Raw genomic sequence first — 6,193 nt, 5'->3', positions numbered from 1 at the left:
TGGAGGAAAAAGAAAGGACACCATCCAGAGTTTCTACGTTGTCCTAGATCAAAAGGCTATTCCCTGTGTGATGCAGACAGGAGTTGCAGCTTCTAACAAGCTTTTCAAGGAACATTTTGTATTAGCTGTGTCCTGTGAGGAAGCATTGCACAACTTGGGTGGCTGTGGCTCAGGTGGTAGAGCAGATCAGCTACTGATCGGAAGGTCAGTGGTTTGATCCTTGGCTTCCCCAGTCTGCATGTCAAGTATCCTTGGGCAAGATACTAACCCCAAATTGCCCTCCGATGCGTTCATCGGAGTGTGAATGCGTGTGAATGCAGGTTAGTTTGCACTTGTGTATAGAAGTGCTTGTATGAGTGGGTGTGAATGGGTGAATGAGGCATGTTGTATAGAGCGCTTTGAGTACTCCGGGAGAGTAGAAAAGCGCTATATAAGAATCAGTCCATTTACCATTTACAACTTCTACACATTCATCCAGACCACCTTGTATTGCATTGATGTTGGCAGCGAGGAAGGAAGGAGAGTCCCCGGGATAGAGAAATCAGTGCAAGAATTCTTCAGTGTACAGTTTAAAGACATCGACTGTACACCACTTTGACAGGAAATATTCATGTGTTACATTTGCAAGATGCACCACACAAGTTGCTCCGTGTCATTTAGACATTTGAAGTTCCAGCATGGTTTGTACCCAGGAAAGTTTTCATATATGGCCTGTGGAGATCCTGGGTGTTCATTTCTTTTGCACACACTCTGATTGCATGCGTGCAAGAAAATGAGATGCATTTGCTCAGTAAGATCGTCAGTATAGTTGTTAGAGACGGCAATGCTTATCTTCTGACTTGTAAGGTCTCAACTTTGTATTTCAATGATCACTTTAATGCATTTACTATTAAGGATCGATTGAATGCCTTCGCACTGATCTGTGTAGATGATCTGGTGTACTGGATGTTCGTGCAAAAAACAGACAAACAATCAGCTGCAGTGAGTTGAAAATGAGATCAAATATGATGCTTGTTCTCACACTGGGTTCAGATAAAACAATACAGTCATTTTATCACAACAGGAGATCAGAGTTGGACACAGATGAGTGTTTTGTGCTATTATTGGCTGACCTCAGAGAAGGAACCATAATGAAAAATTTAAATATGTACAGTTAGGATGTAATATCGTGCACTCTGAATCCATCAGAAATGACTTTTAAAATGGTAACTGTATCTGACGTGAAGTAACTGTCATATTTACAAGATTCTGACTTCATGCATTTGGTATCATGCATTGAACCCTTTGACTCCATTAGTCCATCAAATGCTGGACATTCATGATCCAATGCTGGCACTCTGTGGATGCAGTCCTGCTGTTTGCTGAGGCTGGGGATGATGAAGCAGTTCATCGTCAATTATCAGAGTGACATCAGTGGTCCTTGTGGAGTGTTGGTGACAGCTGTTTGCCTCTGGGTCATTTCTGTCTCTGTGTTCATCAGCAGGAGATTCAGAGTTCAGAAAGAGCTCAGACATTTCACTCTGTGGTTCAGCAGGAGGACGGCGTGAATCAAGTTGTTCGCTTTTTTTCTGTAGATCAAAAAAACAACAACAGCAGCAACAAGAAGCACAGCAGAAACTGACAGACCAACTATCAGTCCAACAGGTCCATCCTCCTTCCCTCCATCCTCCTTCCCTCCATCCTCTGTGTCTCCTCCTGTCTGACCTGCAGGTGAGAAACAGGTGTGAGGTGTCAGCTGTCAGGTAGGTGATGAGTGAAGAACAGAACAGAATCCATTTCCTCTTCAAACTGCTGTCAGACATTATCTACTGCACTCTGATCACATCACTCAGACCAGCTGCTTTCTACAAAGTCTCATCAACAACATCTTTAGAAACAAACATCAACAACCAGGAAGCAGCTTCACCTCTGATCACACACACACTCAACTCTACTCACTCACCTGGAGGATCAACTCTCAGGGCGATGGTGCTGATGGGGTCACCACTGAGATTAGCTCTCTTTCTGCGGGTTGTTTCTGTCTTGACACGACACTCATATGATCCAGTGTCATTAATTGTCACATCCTTCAGAATCAAAGACACATCTCCATCCTTCATCTGTCTGTCCTGCAGATCCACCCGGTTCGTAAAAGATGGATGCTGGTTGTGTGAGTCAACATGCCCGTCCCGGTACAAAAGCACATATTGATCCCCCAGGTCAGGTTTGCTCCACTCTACAGTAATGTGAGGATGTTCGCTGTTTGGAGTTCGGCATGGCAGAGTGACGTTCTGTCCAGACTCAGCTTTGATGTTTTTCTGGCCTGAAAGAGGAAACAACACAGAGCAGAGAGGTTAAAGGTTTAAGGTCGACTTCCAAAGCTCAGTAACTGTATAATGTTTGTTAATGCTCACCAAAATAACCCTGATTCTTCTTTTGGCTGTTCTGTGCTCAACTTCTGTTGAAATCACGTTAGACTGAACTGTTTTAACTAAAGTCATAAAATTAAACAGCAGAGGATCTGTCACCTTAAACACCTCAAACTGCTCTCTGTAGTGTGAACATCTCCAACCCCATAATGCAGAGTTTCCCCTCTTAAAATTGAAAGGCAGACTGCAGCGAGACAGTCTCACATAGAGCCTGATCACCACTGAAACCTTTAAGTTCAGTTTCTGTCACTTCACTGAGCATTGTTACTCAGTGTTACTTCTTTTGTCAGGTTTACTTGGTAGTTTGGTAAGTGCCATGTGTCCAGTGCCAGAAGATAATCAAGCGTATCTCATACTGATAAAATCCCTGTGGTTGTTCTTCAATTTATCTGAGAAATGTGAAGAAGAAATAAAAAAACAAACAAACAAAAAGAATGCAAAATGCAAGAAAAAAACTAGTTTGCATCACTGCCAAAAGACCTGGCCACATCTACACAGGAAAAGTTCATCTATCTATCTATCTATCTGTATAAAGTGTTTCTGTCATAAAAGCTGTGTAAAGTTAGGAGAAGTGATAAAGGACTGATGCATTAACAACTCTATTACAGGTCGCTCCCATAAAACACACATCCAAGTTTTTCGGACACAAACGCCTGTGGGAGATTAATCAGATTTGAACGGTCTCTGCCGCCGAGCTTTTCAGATCGTTGCTCAGCACACTGTTAAAAAGCCACGCCTCCGTGCCTCTACGCCGAGGTTTAAGCTGGCGAGGCGCCGTGGGTAGGTCTACCGCGGCGAGGACGCCCAACCTTCGGAATATAATATAGAGCATTCTTCAGCGAGGGAAGTTTACCGGAGGCTGAACACTGAGCGAGGATCTTGGCGTTCTCGGCTCAGGTGTGGACCGAGGGAAGTTTTGCTTCAGCTTGTGACGGTAAGCAGAGACTCTTTCACGGACAGACTGCGGAAACTTTGTGGTTCATTCTCAGCTGCTGTTTTTACACATATTCTGCTGATTGTTTGTAAGCCTCTTACTTATACCATTTTTGTTTAATATTTAATTGTTGGAACTAATTTTAGTTTCCTTGCAAACGGTTTTCACACTAAGCTTGCTCGTTTCTCTTTACTTATAATTTTATTAGGAATGATTTGCAACCTTATTATAGACACATTGGGCTGTTTGTGAACATAAACATAGTTTTGGCTTTTCTTTCTTCTCGTTTCTCTCATTTTCATTGTTTTGTTTTTGTTTATGGCAACAAATGTCTTCCCTTTATTTCTGTTTCCCTAAACACGTTTTTCATCTACCTTTCTCGCTTATTTAAGCTTCGTGTTCGTGTAAAGTTTGTTTTTTTTAACAATTTTTTTTTTAGTTTGCCAAACTCCGCAGTTCCGGACTGTAACACGGCAGGCGTGTGTACTTCATTTGTATAATACTTTAATAAGTCTCATACTCACTGCTACCACTAACAATAATAATAATGAGGATGCTGACAATGATGATGATGATGATTATGATAACAGCTGCAATACAATTATCCTGTGAATGTTTCGTTCTGATAGCTCAAGTTGAATAGATTAGGGTCCAAGAAACAGACACCTTTTAACATAAAATCATTAAGCTCACCTTTTGCAGAAATCCCTGCCCAGAAGCACACCAGAGACCAAAGGAGCATCATTTTGGACATTTTGTTGAAAGAAAACTATATCCATGAACAAAAAGCTTATTACTCTACTAACTCAGTGCAAGGTGATTTGGCCATGATGATTTGTGAGTGTGTGAGTTTTTGTCTCCACCCACAAACCCAGAATTACAGAAAGTCCAAAAGCACTAAATGATCTCCTTCTTATGGAAGCCCTTTTTCTGCCACTAAATACAAAAAAAGTATCCATAACTCAACATTTCGAGTTACTTTTCTCAAAATTTTGAGTTAATAACTCTAAATTTCGATTTAGTTCTGCCAATTAGTAATCTACGTGAATGAGGTCGCTTTTATACATTTATAAAGTTTACTTTTTAAGGTTTAGGGTTAACAAGCACCAGCTCCACCTTATCAGTCGACATCTCATGTGAGATTTTATTTGAGTTTTGCTCTTTAAGAGCTGTCAATTATCTGCTGTAAAACAAAGTGACTTATGATAAATAACATGACTAACTTTTTAGACAGAAGGAAACCTGCTCCTCAGCTCCTGAATAATTCAGGCTTTGAATTTGAAATGTGGAAGCAAAGTTTCTGCTCTCATGTTGGCTCTGTTTTGTGTTTTGCAGAAACGGATCAGAAGTTTCTGGCACCACATCGTAGATCCTTCCACGGAGACGAGCATTAGATCTAACAATGGTGATGATGATCCTGATGAAGGCCACAAGCCAAAATGTGTCAGTGGAGCAGTGAAGTTTTCTGAATCATTCAAATGTTCTTCGAGATCCAACTTTCTATTTCCTTATTGCTTCAGGACTCTGTGTGGTGATTTCACTGACAGCTTATTTATTAATAAGTAATTATTTATATTATTGTTGAAAACAACTCCAAGAGGTAATTTAGTTTTATAGAAGAGAGCAGTCTCTCTGTCAGGTGAACATCTACAAGTATACTAACAAATTAAATCTGAAGATGACAGTCAGTAATGCAGCCTGATTTAAAAACATTAATATGGAAATAAAAGATTGAATGAGTGACTGCTGCTGTCTGAACTTGTAATGTGACTCTTTCCTTACTTGTTTAAAATGTCTGAATGATTAGTCATTACTGCTTTTCTTAAAATCTCAACACAGAAGAAGAATAAAAATGAAATGATGTGAAATTAGTCACTCTATTGCTCTGCGTCTCTTTTTTGTTTGTCTTTCTTTAGTACAGGTGTAACGTTGGGTTGTGTTGCGGTTGAGAGGAGGCGGCAAAACACCTAGCAGGCTAGTCAGAAGAACACCCACCCACGCTGGTATCGGTAATCCACGGTGGTTCTTTAATACGCCATCTTCAACAACCATATAAAAGCCCGGCTGAACGGCTGTGGCTCAACAACATAACGCCCAGTGTTCATACAACCCAAGCGTTGCAAACAAAAAGAAAAACAAAAGAAAGGTCTCTCCCCATGCACTAGCGTGCAAGCACATGTCCATAGAATCACAGAGAGAGGGCAGTGGCCCATACTGATGACAACAATAACCCTCGACTTGGGTGTCTTAAAGAGACACCACACCATAGGGGCTGTTACACAGGGTTCATGATTGCTTCATTTTTTGTAATGTGAGAACAGGGTGTGTATTACTGGGAAAGGTAATTAAAAGTATTTAACCACAGAAAAACTGACACGCAAACAGACTTATTTGGAAAATAGTTTCTGGATACGTCAGTTTCCATGTCGTGCCTGAACAGGAACTCTCATTCACCTGTTTGAGAGTGGAATAAGGTCCAAGAAGAGGGAACCTTCTAATGTATAATAAGAAGTGCTCAATGTTTGTACACAGTGTAGGGTTTTCTAATATTGTCACTAATAAAAGACGAATATAATTTAAGATGTTTTAAAGTGGAACTGCTGCCAGCCTCTGAATCTAGCGGGTCTTTCAGTGTGTTCTCCCTGTGTCTCTGTGGACCGTGGCACCAAAGTCCAAAGACAGACATGTTAGGTTAATCTGTGATTATTAATTGGTTGTAGGTGTAAATGTGTGTTAGTCCTGCATCAGACTTGTGACCTGTCCAGGGTCTGGGATATGTTGAAATGTAAAACACCTGAAGCACCTCCTGGTACTAACTGCATTCCACTAAACTGTCATCATCTGTGACACC

General features: G+C 40.9%; 1 long non-coding RNA gene across 1 annotated transcript; it reads left to right on the top strand.

Annotated features, from left to right (window-relative positions):
* Nucleotides 1-3,170: 3,170 nt before the first annotated feature.
* LOC116336512 lies at nucleotides 3,171-5,217 on the top strand. The gene is made up of 2 exons (XR_005611110.1): nucleotides 3,171-3,342; nucleotides 4,678-5,217. It is a non-coding gene; the product is annotated as an uncharacterized LOC116336512 (long non-coding RNA).
* Nucleotides 5,218-6,193: the final 976 nt, after the last annotated feature.

This window comes from Oreochromis aureus, linkage group 3, assembly GCF_013358895.1.
Source record: "Oreochromis aureus strain Israel breed Guangdong linkage group 3, ZZ_aureus, whole genome shotgun sequence".
In the NCBI taxonomy this organism is placed as follows: Eukaryota; Metazoa; Chordata; class Actinopteri; order Cichliformes; family Cichlidae; genus Oreochromis; species Oreochromis aureus.
This window is presented reverse-complemented; position numbering and strand designations above follow the sequence as displayed.